We start from the raw sequence: 19,863 nt of genomic DNA on the forward strand, positions 1-19,863 counted from the left end.
ATTCATTTCCAATTAAATACAATTTGAAAAGAATTATTTGGCACTTCATTATATGAAATTGCTTAGATCATCTGAGGAAAAACTGCAGTGAGTGGGAGGATGTGTTGACACGGTTGGAAAGGTGAAGTCATTTATGGGATGCATTTCTGTGGGTGATCTTTTTGCTTGCAGAACATCAGAAGTGAATGTTTTAATCCTTTTAAAATACAGTCACTTAATATTTTTAGAGAGCCCAGTTTTTTCTAACTTCTGAATCTTAATTTGCAAATCTAAATTATTGTAAATTTGGGTTGTAATTTGTGTAGTGTTTTCAGAAATGCATATTTTAGGTACTTCTGTTTCCAAATATATTTACGCAAGTTTTCATTCTTTGCAACTTTGTTCACTTGGGGATATTGAGCTTATTGAATTTATAATCCATATCTGGAAGGTAAATGTGTAGCTGAGGGTTTCAAGGATGTTGACTTGCTTACTGTAATTCTCAAGTAGCTGTCAGCTTTAGAAAAATATTGTTTGTACCTTGAGATCTAAAGTTAAATGTTCTGAAAATTTAGTTGTTTGATTATGGTGAACAGCCTTTACTGTAGTGTCTGGGTGATGTAGAAGCAATGATTAAGCATCATTTTGTGTGGATGCTTCTTGCTGTGTGTGCTGCATCCAGGTTTTTCTTTCTCTTCCAAGTCTTGCATGGGAAGGAGTTTTGTGAAGTAAATTGATGAAAATTCACTGATTATGATTCTGAATTTATTTTATACAAAAATAGATTTCATGTCATCCTGTGTTAAGGCTTCTAATGGGGGCATTTTTAAGTTAGAGCTCAGTAAGGAATTACTTTGTAAACACCTGTCTTGGAAAGAGAAAGGACTGGTTCATATGTCTACAGTTTCTTTAAGCTGATGCAAGAAAGAATAAATTGTAAAATGGCAAAAGAGGTTTTTCAGTTTGATTCAGGTATAGAAATGAGTTGAGGCAACTTACATGTATCGACCTTATGACCATTTTGGCTAGATGGGGTTTTGTTCCATTGTTGTGTTGAATTGTTGTCTGTTACCAGTGTAACTGGAGAGATACATTAACATATAGCTGCTGTCACATAGCCAGGCTAAGTCTGAAAAAGCTTAAAACTGAGTTACTAACACCAATATTTGTCCTTTTACAAATAGATTAAAAACAACATGCCTATTTGGTGAATGAGGTGACTGCAATTCCAAATGGTGCCATATCTGTATATGTAGACCTCTTTTTGAAAGGAGCTCCTGTTGGTGATATCTGTAGGGAAAAATATGTTGGTATATGTTCTAAATGTTGAAGAACTCAGCTGGCACTAAAGAGAAAAGACCAAAACTATTTTCCAAAGTGAAGATAGCTGATTCTTTTGCTTGCTTGCTGAAATCTTTCAGCAAATTATATTTAGCATATTCACAATGGTGGTAGGAACAATAACCAATTATGTATCTATTTCGTAGTCTTAGTGCATTTTAGCTTATTATCAGTAAGTTCCAATACATTATTTCTTTCTTCATTTCTGGTAAGGCTTGTGAACTCCATATATGAGTGCGGTCGATTGCATGTTATAGGGTATAGTTTTTCTCAGAAGGCAGAGTCTACCTGGTTTTGAGAGAGAGTGACATTTCAACCCATTCTCCTAAACCCTGTTTCAGTGTAACTTGAGTGTCAATACCATCTTACTGCTTGCATCCCCGCATTCCACATCTGTCTTCAGTCATAATACAGGAAAAATAATTTTGTTGCCATGTTTTTGAATGAACTTATTACTATTATCGTATCTCTCTAAAGGTCTTTGTTGTTTTCTGCATTTCGTTCAGTATTTTAAACAAACGTTGCCTGGTTTTACTCTTTATAGGAATTTACAAGCATGGCTGTAACAGAAATAACAGCTCCCTGTAGGCATATATCCAAGAAAAAAAAAATAATAATCCTGTTAGATGGGTTTCAAACAGCTCTGTAATGTTTTTTCAAGCTGATAATAAAAAGACATTGTGTAAGAAAGACTTTGTCTTGCTATATGGTGTCACTATCATTACAAAACAGAAGTATTTGCTACCTTGACAGAGGAGTCTTTTTCTTAATATCCATAAATGTAGTGTTATCCTACAGAAATAGCCCCAGCTCTTTATAGTCTTGGTCCCATTCCTTCAAGGTATTATAACATTTTACAGTGAGAGACAGGAGAAAATTTAAATGAACTATTGCACTTTGGATTTTTACTCTCCTTTGCCTGTTCCCTTCTGCCCTACATCTTCCATTCAAAACATAAATTAAGCCAACGAACAATTTAATAAAAACAAGGGCCATATACTTTCTGAATTATTTAGGTCAATTGTATTGGTAAAATTTGAAGTCCGTAATTTTTTTTCTGAATTATATTCTCTGGGAACTTGCTTCTTTTGAGTATTTCTCCAGATATATTTGTTCTGGCCATTTGCCATACCCCATCACACTTGCCCATTTGTCATACTTTTGTTCACTTTTGTTCTAAAATCTATGGTAAGCATTTACAGAAATGGTTTCTGTTTATTTTATTATGCTGTGACAGATTTGGTATAAAACAGAATGATGTGATATAATGTTATACAAGACAGTGCATGTAGATTATGAATTCCTTAATGACTTAAGCGCCAAGAAAGACATGCTTTTGTGATTTGTAAGAAAATTGCTTGAGTTTATTACTGACAGAGCCAGTGAATGCACAGGTCTTTTACTACCTGAAAGAAAAACGTAGTTTGAATTCTATGGCTTGAATCAGAAATTTTCATTAGGAGGGTAATACCACTTATTTCATAACATAGCTCTTCATATGTGTATTGAAAATAGGAACATTTTCAGCCATAAAGATGTGTGAGGCAATGTAAAATGGGTTTTAAATTAGAACTCTGTAGCTGGAAGTCTTTTTCTTTTTACTAATTAGCAGGACTTCCTAATTCAGGAAAGCAACAATGAAGTATCTTGTTAAGAATATTTTATAATACTGTTCATTGCACCATCTCCAGTCCCCATGAAACATATAACTCACTAGGCTTGGATTTTGTTTATTTTTAGTGCAAGATTAAGTGTCAGTGATGATGTAAGAATACATTCTTGTTAATTAATGCTATTTTTTCATCCCATCCAGTCAGAAAACAACACAGCTATGCCTGAGGAAAAATATGATGGCAATGTAATTACGATTTCTTCTAAGAAAAACATTGTAACAGAGATCCTGCCGTGCTTATTTTATTTTAATTGGATGTTTAGCTCAGGGGGGGTTCATAATTTATCATAAACTTTAATGTTAGTAAAATCAACTGGAAGAAAGCTATACTAAATCTCCTTGATTATACCATAAGAAGTAAAATCTTAATTTGAACATCCTTTTTTTTTTTAATCTTACCGACAAAACAAGACAGGAAAACTGGGTTGACGAGGAGATCCCGCGGTTCACTTTGTCAGCTGAGTAGTGACTCAATCTAGTGCAAGTGTAGTGAAACTGAAGCAAAAAGAGGTTTAACCTGGTCTATCATGCAGGCTATCAGTATGCAGACTGTTGAGCAGCTTTTATGTCAAGTTAAAAAAAAAGAGATAAGTTCTTCTTAGTTTTGGGTTTTTTTTTTTTTTTTTTCTGTTGTCCGAAGGTATTGAAAATCCTGGTTTCAGTATGTTAATGTCACGCAATATATGTGAAAGTGGTGAAATTCTCATTTTTTACTAAATACATTTGCCTGGGAAAGGTCACTAATATTGCATTCTGTAGGATTGATCTCTGCAGTGAGGTAATGCTGAGACCTTGCAATTGGACATTATTGAGCTACCAAATTGCTTTTGCCTGGGAACAGCAAGGGTTCTCACTTCTCCTGTCCCTTATAATGTTTTCTTGGGTATTCCTGTTATCTGTATGTTTAATCATTTTAGCTTCACGCTAAGTTCTGAGCTTCAGTAATGTTAAGAAGCCATGGTTCCCTTAGGTACTTCATCACACACGGAGTTTGTCCTTCTCCATTTTACATCTGCTGATTTTCTGTTTCTTTATCCTAGTAAAAAAGAAATGTCTCATTTCTGTTATCTATTATATGTAAATTATTCCTGTGTTACTATAGCTGCATGATGGTATGTTTTCTCTGTGAAGTTAATATTCCTAGCATTATACAAATCTGGCTGGAGGCAGGTTTTAGTTCCAGTTATCTTTGAGGCTCTGCCCTCAGAGCTAAACTCATCCACCTGCCCCTGCCTGGGAAGGACAGACCGTGCACCCAAGCAGGCAAGACTTCTGCATGGTGGGAATATAAAGCCCCACCACTAGTTGAGTGAGCAAAGAAAGAACCTAGGCTTACCCATGCAGAAAAGGGCTCTGTAAATCTCCTTTCTCTTGACAATAACGTGTCATGCCTCACTGAACTCTGTATTCACACCTGAGTCCCCAAAGGTGAACCTTAAATTATAAAAAAATATCTGGACACAGCAGGCAAACATTGTGGCATGGCCAAAAACAAGTGGAAAAAACATTTCCTCCCTCTTACCTCATGCGTATAGAAGGATATACCACCCTGAGCAAGGCATTTCTCAGTGGTTTGCTGTAATAATACAATTTATGCCTGTTTTTTCAGTCAAATAAGAAAGGTCAAGATTACTACTTAGCAGTATTTTCGGCTGTGGGCAGGCCTTTGTCACAGCTTTAAGTCTTCCAAACCACTTCCATATAAATGTATATAAACAAATTAAGTCATGGCTGAGTGCTTGAACACACTTCAGTGTTTGCGTCATCTGTTGTTCATCTGTCAAGCCTCAATATACTGAAACCACTTGAAGTGGAATGACATTCATAGTCTCATATCTAGACAAATGTATGCAGAAGTGGCTGTAGCTTCTGCTAAATTTAAAATATTTGTTATGGTTCTGGGGTTCTGTGTCGTGGGTTTCATTGTTGTTTTTTTTTTCCCTGGATGATGGTGTCTTTCAGGGCTCCTCTGCTCCAACATGTCCTTAACTGAACACCTACTTTCACCCAGCATTTTTTTCAAGCTGCAAGATTTCAAGGGCAGTTTGAATAAACATGCAGGCTTCAAAGGAAATCAAATAAATTAAATGCCTTTAGAGTTTTAAACAGGAAGTTGGTGCTCTGCTACAAGTGCTGTTTTTTATGAGATTGCCTTTTTTATATTAATAATATGTTCTTCCTTGTAAGTCTTAGTTATGCACTAACCCTGATCTGTTTCTCTTTTCAGTTTGACAGTTTCCATAATCATCCTTTATCCTTTTTTTGTCAGTATGTTACATTTATTACCAAAAAACTGAAATCCAAACATGGCCTGAGCTTGAAGCCAGCAAACATCTTAGCTATCTAAGATGTCTGAAAGGCTTCCAGGCAGCTTTGTAGGTCTCTTAAAGTTTTCTTTCCCTAGAAGCATGTTTATATTTTCTTTTTATGCTAGTTACATTTAAAAACATATATTGCCTCTACCTCACATTCTTGTGTCTGTCCTTAGACCAGCACTGCATAAAAGATTGCAGTGAGTTTTTATCTGATGCTGCCTGGGTGAGTGCAATTTAAAATGGATGGTGCAAACTGAATTCTTATTCTCCATCTTTAAAGATATAAGCAAGTATCATTCCTATGCTAAGCTTTCCATTATGTATGTCTCTTTACAATGCTTGTCCTTTTTTATTTTATATGTAAAATCTATTCAAATGAGGCAAATGGACTGGGGAATTGAAAAACTTTTAATTCTTTATGAAATATTGCTAATTGTGAATGAACAAAGACATCTGAGGCCAAGTGTTTTCCTACACATTTCTGCTGTAGGTGTTTAGGCGTTAATGTAAACAAATGTGTATTATATTCAGACAGTGGATTTATTTTATTGAATTCATGGTGTTACTTAATGGAAGACTGATGCTGTTCTTCACACATCATTTCAACACTATCTATTCGTGCTGGAATATAAATCTGTACTTAATCGGTTATGAAACATTTTTGAATTTTCTAATAATTAAAGGCTTTAAAAGCTTATTTCAAGGATAAAACCAGCAGTTTTCTGAAGTGTATTTGCAGTAGAATGATAACTTCTTAAGATTAAAAAAACAAAAGTGTCGGTGGTGAACAGAACAGTAGAGAAGAAAACAAGCTATGTGCCTGTGCCTCAAGAGAAATAAAATTTTAGATGCATAATTATGAATTGTGTGGAAATAGTTCTGGGATTTTTTTCTAGCCAATTTCATTTTTTCCTGAGGACCTCAATGACTATTTAAACAATTTTTCTCGTGTTAGTGCTTGAGTTGTTTTTTTATTACTAATCTGATTTGCTATTATGCATTATGAATATTTTCAGATATGAAAATGCTTCTTCTGCGATGTGCCTATATCGGAGGAGAAAATACTTCTAGAAATAATCAAACAAGCAGCAGTGAAGGCAAATGTAGCATTCTGTTTCTTTTTTTGCAGACTACTCAGAGATGTGAAAAAACTGCGTTGAGAAACTCACCAAACTCCCTTCTGTTTGGTTCCAGTCTGCAGGTGATAGCAAACTAATCTCATGGCTTTTCAGCCAGGGACCAGCACTGCTCTGCCTAGCGGTCCCAGGCCTATTTGGGACTGATCTTCTGTCTAGCAGCTGTTCAGTTTTAGAAAAGTTGTCTTTTTTATGAACCTAGTGCCTATTCCACATAGTCCCCTGTAGCTAAATACTTTAATTCCAACTGTGTGAGCATTCCTGGCATGGTTTAACTTAGCACTGGGAGGAGATGGGTATAGGCAAGACTTACATTGCAGTGGTGTTAGGAGCACACCACTGGTATTCGCTTGTACATGGTTACTAACAAAGCAAGCCCCATGCTCATTTCCTTGCTTAGTTATTGTTACCGTTCAAAGCTTTTTATTAGCAGGAAAGAGATCTAGTAATACACTGCATTCTTCTACATGGGGCAGGATACATTTTCTGATAAAGAAATTCCTTCCAGTGTATCTTGCCTTCCCAGTTCTCCCTTGGTCATGTAAGTGAATTGATCCTCACTACTCCCCAGGGTAGGCTGGCATCCCATCCTTGTCTTGTTGTGAAGTTTTCTCTTTTGACTTTTTCTTTTGGCTTTAAAATGTCTCTTTCTTGCTGACTTCTATTCTTGCCTTCATGGGCTTTATGTAGAACTTTAGTGAACTGATTTTTCTGCTCAGGCAGTCCTTTAACAGCTCTGCTTTGACCAAGAAATAAATATCGTATATTCAGTATTAAGCTAAATAATCTCATTTGCCACTTATCTGGTAGATGTGCGTACAGCCTTGTTAGTAAGAAAAGAAATATCACGTTCTTCACAATATGTTATACAGTACTCTTTATGGCATCAGCTGCATGCTACAAAATATCAGTCAGCTTTTTCAAGTTACATGGAAGTTCAGCTGATGACATTGCCATTGGTGTAATTTTATTTAGCTGGCTGTGTACAATACTTTTTGTTGAGACTGTGTATTTCATCTTCAGGAATATTATGGTACTCTTCTCAGAGGGTTCCTAATATATCATTCCAGGCCAATATAGACCTAATAGGGGAAAAAAAAAAAAAACAAAAAAAAAAAGCAAACAAACAAACAAACAAAAAAAACACAAAACAAAAAAAAAAAAAAAAAAACAGGGGAGGAAAAAAAGAAGGAAAAAAACCACCACTAGGTATCTGATTAAACGGACAGCATATGTCAGTTAAGCACAGGAGAATGTGCTGTATCTAAATACTTTCCAGAAGTCTTCAGAAGAGAAAGACACTCCCAATAATAGAAGTAAGTGAAAATAATTAACTGTAAGATAAAAGGGGAGGAAATAAAATAAACAGAGGAAGTAGAATCTATTTAAGACTGAGTTACTCCAAAAAATTTTGAATCATGCTAAATGTTTGCTTCTCCATATGTGCTGTATACCATAGGTCATGTATTAACAAGTTAAAAACACGCTGAATTGTCAATGTTTCCAGTCTCACAAAGCTTATATTTTTGTGAAAGACTTTTGGAGGATGCCATGTTCAGATTCCCTAATACAGTGGAAATTCCTGCCACCTGTTCCTATTCAAATTATGTTTTGTAACATCAGAATACCTATTAATGTAGATTTGTAGAGTCATAGAATAATTTAAGAGACCTTGGAGATAATCTGGCCTGGTGCCTTGCTCTACAGGCAAGATCAGCTCAAAGGTTGAAGACCAAAGTTGCATCAGGTTGCACTGGATTAACATTACTTAACAAGTTCCCAAACTGTATGTTTTTACAGAAGAGGACAGAATGAGAAGGCAGAATGCCTATTGCTGTTCAAAGCCAGTTTATATTAATTAGCTGTCGATAAATGATTGTGATGCTAAGCCTAAATTTGGAACTTTTCTGATGCATTGCTTGTATAGTCAAATCTTGTAGTTACAGTAAAGAGATTCTTATTATTTCTTTTAACGTTTGTGGAAAGTGAAGTGCTGTTTCCAAATAACTGTGGACTTCTGAGAGAATAGGGCTGTTTGTTTTTGCTGTCTTCCGTATCAAAATGGATTCTGCAGACAATTTGGTAAATCTGAGAGTAAAAAGCAATAAAAACAAGTTGATTTTTTTTTTTTTCATTTTCCTTTTAGCCTCTAAGAGTATTACTTATTAGATTCCTAAAACCTACTAAAACAAGATGAGGAAAACCCTTTTGTGTCCAAATAATTGACTGCACTGATACATAGTACCTCAAAACACTTCCCTTTTGTAGGCTATGCTAAATATATTGTGCATATTAAACACAAAATGTTGTTACTGGGGTGGGTGCATGTGGGGGCTGCTTCTTCGTGCTTTATAAAATTATTCTCTCCCATGGTATTGAGATTACATACTCAGAGTACTTGAAGCATGAAGGCTATAGAAACACTATATTTCTATATTGCACCATAAAATTGAGGCACAGAAAAAAATCTCCCTGTTCTTCATTCAGTGGTAGAGATTTCATGCATTGCACATGACAGGGTTTAGGGTGGAAGCAGTTACTTTCCCACATCAGGCGATATGACAGGACTGCAGATCATGTGCTGAGACTCTGTCCTTGTGTCAGCTTGTCTGATAGTAGTGAAGTCACAGTGTGAAGTACAGCCAAAGAGCACAGCCTCGGGCCCACTGCAGGGTGTTAGTTCTCTTGCGCCAAACGTGTTCGGGTAACATGAAGTGGGCTGGATGAACCAAAACACATCATATGAGAACGCTGGTCTCTACAAGTGAAGAACAGAGGGGATCCGTTACACCTATGTTTTTTAGAAATAGCTCTATCCAAGTATCTATGAATAAATACTGTCCCCTGAATCTTCACACAATCACAGAACAAACTGCTTTTTGGTGTAACACTGTAGAGAACTTCAGCCTTCTTACTGTGCTGAGTACAACCATGATAAAAACCACTGAGTGTCATTGTAGGTTATTGGCAACAATTGTAGACGAACACGTACTAGTTGCTTGATGCACAAGGGTCCAGAGGACATCCAAACCATCTGTCACAAGCCACAAAGTATTCCATAATTCTCTGTAATAAAACACAGGATTAGAAAAATCAAAAGCTTGAAAAACCCAGCTTGTCATTAGAATAATGGACTTGCCCATGACCTTTCTCTGTGTAACAAAAGGGAAATTGTTCAGTAAAAATTCCTTCTGGGGTAATCCTGTAAAGTGGGATATGTTGCTACACCAAATGCGACATTACCCATGTAGCACAAAAGAAACAAAATCAGGTTTATAGTTTATATATAATTTGTGTATATGGAATCAGCTTTTGTGCTATTAATACACTTAGAAAAATAATAACAGTGTTCAGATCTTTGATCAGATATGCAGATGCACAACACCATGTTTTAGTGAAGTTTATCATTAAACAAATAACACTGGGTCTAAAACAATTCTGAAAAGAAAATCAGTCATCAAATGACCATTTAATGTTTTTTACATAAGCCAAAGGATGGAATTTGATGTTTATGACTAAATATATGACCTTTAAAGACTTCTTCCTTTTTTTTTTTTTTTCTGATGCAAGTGTTGAAGCCTAATAATTTCACGTTTCTATGGTTTTGCCTCTGTATGGCCAAATCAGTGAAACAGTGAGAAAGAGACAGTTTAAGATCAAGAAGTAAAAATAAATACGTGATTCAAAATATATCTATTATGTAATAGAGTTAGTTGTAACTTTCATTTATTTTAATAAATAATTTCATAGTCACAGTAAAACTTACATTATTATAAATTTTTGCTAACAGAAAAAGTTGGGTAACGACCTGTAAGAGAGCAGTGTAGGGGAAAGGGACCTGGGCGTCCTGGTGGACAGCAGGATGACCATGAGCCAGCACTGTGCCCTTGTGGCCAAGAAGGCCAATGGCATCCTGGGGTGTATTAGAAGGGGGGTGGTTAGTAGGTCCAGAGAGGTTCTCCTTCCCATCTACTCTGCCCTAGTGAGACCACATCTGGAATATTGTGTCCAGTTCTGGGCCCCTCAGTTCAAGAAGGACAGGGAACTGCTGGAGAGAGTCCAGCACAGGGCAACCAAGATCATTAAGGGAGTGGAGCATCTCCCTTATGAGAAAAGGCTGAGGGAGCTGGGTCTCTTTAGCTTGGAGGAGACTGATGGGTGACCTCATTAATGTTTACAAATATGTAAAGTGTCACGAGGATGGAGCCAGGCTCTTCTTTCTGACAACCGATGATAAGACAAAGGGCAATGGGTATAAACTGGAACACAAGAGGTTCCACTTAAATTTGAGAACTTCTTCTCAGTGAAGGGTACAGAACACTGGAAGAGGCTGCCCAGGGAGGTTGTGGAGTCTCCTACTCTGGAGACATTCAAAACCCACCTGGACACATTCCTGTGTAACCTCATCTAGGTGTTCCTGCTCTGGCAGGGGGATTGGACTGGACGATCTTTTGAGGTCCCTTACAATCCCTAACATTCTGTGATTCTGTGTCTTAAGTTTTTGATTCTATGATGGCTGTAAAATATCTTCAGAAATGGTCTAGCCTTAAGTGAAAGATGTTGTCAAAGTAACTTTCCTCTTCTTTTGCTCATCAAGTGCATATTAAAAAGAAGTATGAGTTTTGTAAGTAGAAATATTTTTAAATGCTCTGATGAAGTTTTGTGTGTGAACTTTGGGAAGTTTTAGTGAGTTGTACTGAAGATGTTTTGTTTTCTGTAAGTGATTATGTATTACTTTTGTGATCAAATTTTGAAATGCTCTTTTAAAAATATAATACGAATTCTGTAAATAATGCAAGTACATAAAAAACTAATGTTTCTTGTTAAGTGTAGTTGATACAGATTATAGCTAGCTGGTAGATAATTATAATGAAATTAAGCATGCTATTTTAATGATGAAATATTTTACAGACTTGATACAGATGCAGAGGAGTCTGTTTTTATTGTTTCTAAAATGCTGAATTAAAGTTATGAAACAAATCGTAAAATTTGTGAAATAGCACTTATTAATCAACTCTGCACCTGTCTCATACTGTGTGTATCTAAACCAGAAATCATTGAAATCTTGGTCTTTATATTTGAAATGAAAGTTTATTTTCTTTACATTCATCACAGCATATTATTTTAGGGCTCAGCAGGAGAGCATTTTAATGTACTACTTGTTGACCCTAGAACATTTACAGTCTGAAGATAGAATTTCAATATGTATTGTATTTTCTGAATTATTTATATAGATACTGCTGTAGGATGTTACACAGCTTCAAATTCTCTGAGCTGTATACAAAGCTATTAAAAGGATGTCTTGTTTTAAGGAAAATTCCAACAAAAAAAAAAATTGATTGGGAATAAATGTTACCTGTGAGCAAGCTCAGAGTAGAAAAAAACAGTCAAATTCAACACCTTTTACACTGTTCTCGCAGATCTGACTTTTTTCTGAGAGCTCACTGACAAGTAGCAAACAGCTGTCAGATCTCTTTATCCTTGAGGTGGAACAGTTTACTCAGAAACCAAGGCAGCAATCTCTTAAATTTTCCAGCAGGGTTCTGGCAATCAAATATTGGGCATCTTTCTTTACTGCAGGAATAAAATCAGAATCCCTGTTTCTCAGGGACAAAGTACCCGAGGCACAACCACCATGAGTGAGCGAGAGGCAGAGCCCTGAGAAAGTGTGGTTGTATGGGGAGCTGCAGCAGACTTTGTGGCATGGCAGGAACATGGGTGAGATCTGGTTTGGCAGTAGATCCCTGAGAGCTTGCAATGGTTTGGCTCGCCTAAGGGTGGTCTGCCCCTTCACCTGGCTGAGGGAAGCCCAAGGACAGTTTTATCACTTGGAAAACTTTTAAGCAAAGACCTGTTGCTTAAGAAAGTGTATATGTCTGCCAGGATCTTCGAAAGGATATAAAGTACATGCATGCTTGGGGCTGTCACCTGGATCCAATAGCAAGCAATGCTGCTATGATAAATCACCTTCAGTAATGTGGAACAACTGCAGACAGATATATATTCAATTAGTTCAGCTCCCAAGACTCATGTTGTAAGCATGTGTAGCTGGTTCCAGTGCACTTGCCAGTGTCTCACTGTGTGACTCCATGAGAATATGGATGTGCTTTGCTCTCCTGAGCTCTCAATGACATGAGGGTGGAGGAATAACTACAGGTCTGAAGATCACTGAATTATACAAAGCTTAAGCTATGTTATGAAAATCAGTTATACCATTTCCATGATGACCGCTCCTTTTTCATCCAGGACAGAGAATGAGTCAGATCTTCATCATCATCAAAACTTCTGAGCCAGCCTTTTCCCTTTCACGTGCCAGTGGAAGGAAGATTTTCAGTGACTGGTGGGCTGTTGTTCACTGTCATTCTTGGACTGTTAGCAATTCATTAATCCCTCACCCTTTCCCCATTACCTGTGGTGCTCTGAAGGCTGGTTTGTGCCAAAGAAGGGTGTTAGTGACAACAGACAGACAAAACCTAAGCAAGGTGAAAGGGTGTCAGTCTAATTTATTTAAACCACAATTACTCCACTTAGATAACGCAGAGGGTAATGGAAAACATTTTGCTGTTTTCTTTCATGTGTGCTGTTGTATTTGCATGTCAATGCTGTTTAATTTGCCTGTTTATCAGTTAAATTCCAAAAGTTCAAGTATTTACCATTCTTTTTCTAGCACATACTTTATTTGTCTCTACTGATTTCTTGGATTTTATTACACTGTGTGCTTGGTGAAGTATCCCTATAGCAAGACAGTAGCTGAAACAGCATGACTTTATACATCCTTCTTGTATTGTCTGTCCTACATTGCAGGAAAACTTTGGGATTTGGAGTGGGTTTGTTTAGTTTAGAACTATAAAGAGATGAAATGTCAAAAAAGTCTACTAACAGTGCAGCACTGTTTTATGAGTGCTTTATCTTAGCTTTTCTTGATGTCACCTGCCTGAACTGATTTCAGTCCAATGGCTTGACTAATGTGAAGAAGGAGGTGCAGAGAAAATGTTCCAAAAGGGTTTGCTATTAACCTTTATTTGTTAATCTCATTAAAGTGAGGGCCAGCAGAAGAGTTATAAAGTTCTACTTTTAATAAGTATTAAAAAAAATAGCTCTTTTTTAGTTTTGGTCACTACATATCATACCTGGCGAATCTGCAAATAAGAAGTTAGATCCCTTTCTACTCAGTAAACAGTCCTAATGCTGAAGAAGTTATTAATATAATTTGTGGTGCTTGCTTGTAATTTTTTTCTTTACTAACCCCTACATACTGGGGCTAGAATCACTACATCAGATTTTGTTCATCCAGTGGATGATGTCAGCAGAAAGACAGTTGATTCTGGTGCTTAATTTATTTAATGTGTCTGTTAATGATGTGTGAAACAAAAGAGTATGGTGCACTTTCTTCTATGGCCGTGTGGGCTCAAACTTATTTCTCTAGGAGAATTAGTGGATTTGCCTTTCAATATGCAGCAGGTTGTAACTCTTGTATACATGGCATTTAACTATCATGCACAGATTATAATTACACTGCAGTTTTCCCTGTTGTTTCTGCGTGTATCATATGCTAAAGTGATGGGCATAATATAGAGATAGCAGCAGGTTTTAATCCCTTACAATAATTTGTATATTTGAACATTAATATTTGTTCTGGTTTTGTGGCAAAATGCTTCACAACATTGTTACTCTGATGGCGTTATAAACTACAAACTAATGGTTGTGTTATAAAGCTGTTGCATTACCAGTCATCATTTTTGCAGATATAAAGCTCATTTGTTAGGTATTACACTAAGTGGAAATATAAGGAACTACTGTTGGCTGAGGACTGTGAATAGAAAGAGGAAGTTAGATATTTTCAATGTAATGTCTGTTTGTAGGAAGGTTGACTGCTGCCAATTAATAATATGTAATTAATTCTTACTAAAAGCTGAACACTATAGCATTAGGAAAAACTGAATGGATCTCTCAAGTCATTGATTTCTCTAGTCACAAGCAATTGGGATTTTTTGTAATGTGATTAAAAGTATGCGTTACTTTTATTGAAAATCCGTTCTACACCCTTCTTCTGACAGCTAGAAATTTTCCTTTAATTTCCTTCCCAGGTAAACGTAAGGCTAGTTTGCTATCATTATCACTTTCTTATTTACTTAATGTATTTATATACAGTACTATTCTTAACCTTCATTTTGCAAGGTTAAACAAGCCAAGTAACACTAACCTTTTCTCATAGGAAAGTTTCTCGTCCTGGCAAATCTCTTTTGTGTTGATTTGGTTCCATGCATTTGATAAAGGTTCAGATTAAGAATTGTGTGAAATTGTCTGGTGTGTCTTTCAGAACTATTCTGACTGATGCAACACAAAATCACTGATGTTTCATAATCTCTCTATGTGACCTTACTATCTGCTAGTATTATGTTCTCCTTAGTTGTCAGTTATTTCCAGTTCAAGAAGTCAATTTTCCTGAGATATTTAGTCACATACCTCTTAAAACCATGGCTGTAAGATTATGTGTGTTGTATTATTATAACAGCTGAATTTCTGAAGTGTTGCTTCTCCCAGTTCTCTGGCTCCTCTTGGGGAGTGTCTTCTCCTCTTGTCTCTTCATGTTGTCCCTGACTTCACGTCATGAGCAGTGTCCCAGATTTTGTGCCATTGTCATGAGGTATGATATTGTTCTTCGGAAGCTTCTGTAATTACTTCCCTCCAAAATAGCAGTTCCTCATTTAAACATAGCTGGTTATTGCTTCTCTTTTATCCATTGCATATGCATTTCATAATTCCAGTCTTAATCCTTGTCTTTTCCAGGCTGGTGGTTTTTCTTGTAGCACCATATCAAATGACTTGCTGAGATCTCTTATCTCATCCAGAAGCTTATGACCATCCACAGCTTAGTGGTGCACTTTATTATAGTATACATTATTGAGAACATCCTCCTGTGCCTCTAGTAACCTGATTTTATTTTTTTAACTCATCGTTTGATTAAAGTACTCAGCTTGCTGCTGTTCAGCCAGACAATTTCATTTTGAGCACAGTAGATTTTACATGTGTTCTTCAAATGGATGAAATGCCCCTTGAAGTCACTGAAAAATTCAGTGATCATCGGTGAATAGATATTCATCTTTATGAGAGCTAAACTCTAAAGAGCAGGGTGAAGAAAGACCAGAAATAGTTACTTCACTTCTTATTTCTAAATTTACTAAAAGTCCAGTTTTGATAAAATGGTCAACACTTTAGTGCTACTGTAGATTTCAGTACAGCTAGAGTGGATGAAGGATTAAGTTCCATGTCTTCTCTGTTAAATGGGAAAAAATGTTGTTAAACAATGCTCAAAGAAAAATTGTGTTTATTTAAAAACCACCATTTGCATTCAATCTTTTAATATGAGATAGTCTTGCAATAATAAAGTAGGTTTGTTTGGGCTTTTGTGTATATGTAATAAGAACATTCATTTTTTTATTACATCACTAAATCACAGAGATTACAATTATTTCCGAGCTTGCAATGCAAATTACACTGTGCTTACGTATTAGCTATTGTATTTCTCTGACACAATAATGAGGTATTGCCTTTATTATAATTTGTTTCTTTTCATTTTATTTTTGTATTTCTGCTTGCAGTTCAGAGTTCCTCTGAGCACAATTAAATTATTCAGATTTCTTGCCAGCTTCAAGTTTCAGCAGCATGAAAAGAGGCAAGCAGAAGTCCTTGCCAACTCTTGCGTTAGTTGTGCTGTAAGAATTGTTCAGAAGACAGGAAACTCTTCAGGAATGTCACAAAGGCATGCAATATGAAAAAATAAAATCTTGTGCCACCGTGTATTGTATTGAATTGAAGACAACTTCTCCCATTCACCATTTTCAGTGAATGTGAAGTGATTGTATCATCTCAGACTAAATGTTCGTTTAACAAAATATCCTCTCTCTGCAGTAACCATTAGAAAAAGCTGAGGCAGGAGTGTACAACAGTAAAGACATTTTGTGATATAGGCTCAGCTGGAGCTCTAGAAGTCTTGAGCACACCAGTATTGTGGGGAAAGTATACCTTTGCATTTAACATAGCAATGATGAAAGTCTTCCACTAACGTGCTGGCTCACTCTTTGAAGCCATGCAAGATTTCACCATCAGCAGCTTACTGTTCCAGCAAGTTCTCTCACTGAGCTATGTATTTACTTTTCTGGTTTTAAATCCTGAGAGCATAATTACATGTGGTGTAGTTCTGTATGTGTGATGAGATGGTGACTTGCTATCTTTTCCCTTTATGGTGCTACTGACTTTATAGATCTCGAGGTTGGCCCTCTTTGGATTACTTTCTTTCACCCTAGTCAACTGTTCATCTAATCATCTGTGTTTGTGATCATCTGATGGCCTTGGTTAGTACCTTTCTAATCATCTTATCAGTTTTGGATGGGACATCATGATATTGATGAGGTACCTGCCCACAGGTTTCAAGATTCAGGTACACTATGGACACAACCATATAAGGATGTTACTGATTCACTCTGGAGCTGTCGTCATGCTATTTGCTTTTCCTTTCACACACAGAATTGCTTACTGTGTAACTAGGTTCTCTTTCCAGAGTGCTAACAGCTTGCACAGTCTGACATTCTTCAGGTATAATTAGAATTGCCTTCTTCACATGTGCGTTGCATTTATCTGCACAGAATTTACACTGCCATTTTATTACATAGGTATTAAAAATCATGAGAACTTTTGCAAGCAGGTTTACTTCTACCATGCTGAATAAATTTAATATAGATTCAGTAAATCTCACCACTTCCCAAATCACCTCATTTTGCAGATGACTCCATTGACCAATTCAGACACTTGCACAGATCCATTTTCCAGGAAACTTAATAATCTTTCCCTTTGCCTCCAAGTCTTGACCACTTTGCTTAGAAATTTCAAAGCAAAGTTAGGATCACATTGAATTGCTTTCATTTAGATGTTAATAATTTGAGTTGTAAAAATATATTTTTGTCCTGCAATATTGGAAACAAATTTCTCTGTGGCACCAAGATTAAAACCAGATTACTTCAGGAAGAGTTTATGATTCCAGTGTCACATTTGTTTTGAACTGTTTTCTCTGTATTGAGATCTACTAAAAGTGTTCAGTAACATAAATTAAAATGGATTAGTACAGTTTTGTGTGTGCGCGCTAATATCGTGTTGCTGAGTTGATTTTATTTTTCATTGCTGCTGTTAATCTTTTGTTGATTATAAAAAGCAAAATCATTAGTATAATGGAGTGCATCCTCTCACTATGATTTCAGTGGAGCATATCTAATACACCCAGGCATCTGAAATTGGAATGTAATAAAAATGCAGTATTTATGTTAATACAATATTCCTGTTAAATGAGTACTGCTAATGAATCTGCTGTGAAGCTCAGCTTGTAATAAGTCAAGGGTTATAAAAGAATTTGCACAATAGAAAAACAGCATTTTGTTTTACAGTGATAGTTTGTTATCTGTTAAAAATCTTTTGGATAAAATATACTATATTACTTTAAATGAAAATCACTATGAAAATTCAGGTACCAAAAGTTAAATGTGCAAAGGTAGTTAAGGGTTGTTTTTGTTATACTCAAATACCATTCTTCACTGTGGATGAAGAAAAACTCAAGTGATTAGAGGACTTAGGAAAGAGTGAAGTGTCAGGGTTTGTGGGGAATAATGCTGATACCATTTAGCAATTAAACATCCTCCCCTTCTTTCTTTTGTTTTCAATGTTATACATTTTCTTTATTTTCCTATAGGAGTATTTTAATATGAAATTCTAAACATGAAAATAATGAATTCTGATTTTTCCAGAAAAACTGGAGAATACAGAAGCACAGTCACCTTGCAGAGCACACAGTGGACAGCTTTAAATAAAAAGGACCATCAAAGAAGTGTGATTTATAATTGGAGAGACTGAAATCTCACCTGATCATTTTGATTTTGCCAGCACTGCTGGTTAAACACTGACTCAGTACTGATGGTGTTGATTCCTGTTCTCTGTGATAGCAAAGAAATCACTCAAACCCTCACATCCCTGGTTCATCTCATATCCTGTGACAAAAAAAAACCCACCTCCCAAGACAGAACAGATGTGCTTTGACAGCTTTAGGTCGGAGTTCTGGGAATAGTGACTATTTGAGGAATTTTGTAACTGTATGTTTTTTCACTCTCAGAATTAGACTCTTGCTTTTCTCCATGTTACATGACTGTAACCTCAGAAACACCAACCTGGCTAATAGTAGTAGCCATGCAAGAAGAGTAATTTGTGGTCTAAATGGGGTGGGAGAGAGATTCTAGAAAATTTGTATTAAAATCCTGTTTTTCTATATATGACAATGTGTACCTTTTTGTATGTGCTAATGGATTTTAAATAATTGTCATGGTGCTTAGCTTTGTTAGGAGTTATTTTACTGCTATTAGCAAAACCTTTGTTCTAGAAAGAATTGCAGTAAAATGAGCTAAATGCTTTGAGTCTGAGACATTGTGTCATCAGACCTCACCTCTCTTGATTTCCTCAGTGTATAAAAGACAAACTTCAATACCCATCTCGAAATCTAATTATAGCTCAGTCTTACAGCACCTCCTTGAACAACATTTCATATCTAATTAGCACATTTTCCTCATGTATTAGTTACAGACCAGTCTGTTTGTAGATGAAAAAGTCAGCCTCTTCTCCTTTTTCTACTACTTGTGGGAAATAATTCTGTTTCTCAGGAGTTAGTAGGTGTTAGCTTAGCAAAGAGCAGTGAATCTTAGATGTATTTATGACATTAATATTTTACTCCTCCATATCACTTCCCATTTAAGAATAAACATTCATCACATTAAATAAATATTGATCTAAGTTTTCTTTTAGGAAGGAAACTGAGTCAGAGAAAGTTTTATTATTTGCTTACAGTTTAGCTGCTAGCACAGAAAGGTAAAAAAGGCAGTTGCTTTAAATTCTAGACCCGTGCTTAAGCCATAAAGTGTATATCTTCTGTTTAGAAGATATTACAATTGCTAATTTGACAGAAGTAGGATGTATTTTCTTGCCACAGAAATACATCGGAAATTACTCGGGGTGAGTTACATTAGCATGATCTGTAGCTTAATTGACGTACTCTATTATATGTATTCCTGCCAAAACACATATTCCAATGGTTATATTTCAGCCATTGAATTCTTTGTCCACATGGAAAAAAATAGTTTTGTTGAAATGAAGTCCTTTCAGTTTTTTAATCTTAAGTAGCACTATCCCTTTGCTTATGTCTGTAGGAAATACAAGCAGCCTTGTACTCCATAGACATAAATCCAAGGTCTTTTTGAAAAACATAATAAGTGTTGCTAACCTTTCAGTAAAAATCTATGCTAATAAGGGTTTAGATGTAGGCGAAGTCTTAGTGTTTCATACATAGCAGCATTCAGCCTGCACCTAGGAACTCAGAAATATTACC

General features: G+C 36.0%; 1 protein-coding gene across 1 annotated transcript in view; it reads left to right on the forward strand.

Moving 5' to 3' along the window:
- The window catches only part of CHSY3 (chondroitin sulfate synthase 3), a 170,660-nt gene that overhangs the window by 139,338 nt on the left and 11,459 nt on the right, over positions 1-19,863 (forward strand). The gene's annotated exons all lie outside the window — the stretch shown is intronic.

This window comes from Columba livia, chromosome Z, assembly GCF_036013475.1.
Source record: "Columba livia isolate bColLiv1 breed racing homer chromosome Z, bColLiv1.pat.W.v2, whole genome shotgun sequence".
Lineage (NCBI taxonomy): Eukaryota > Metazoa > Chordata > Aves > Columbiformes > Columbidae > Columba > Columba livia.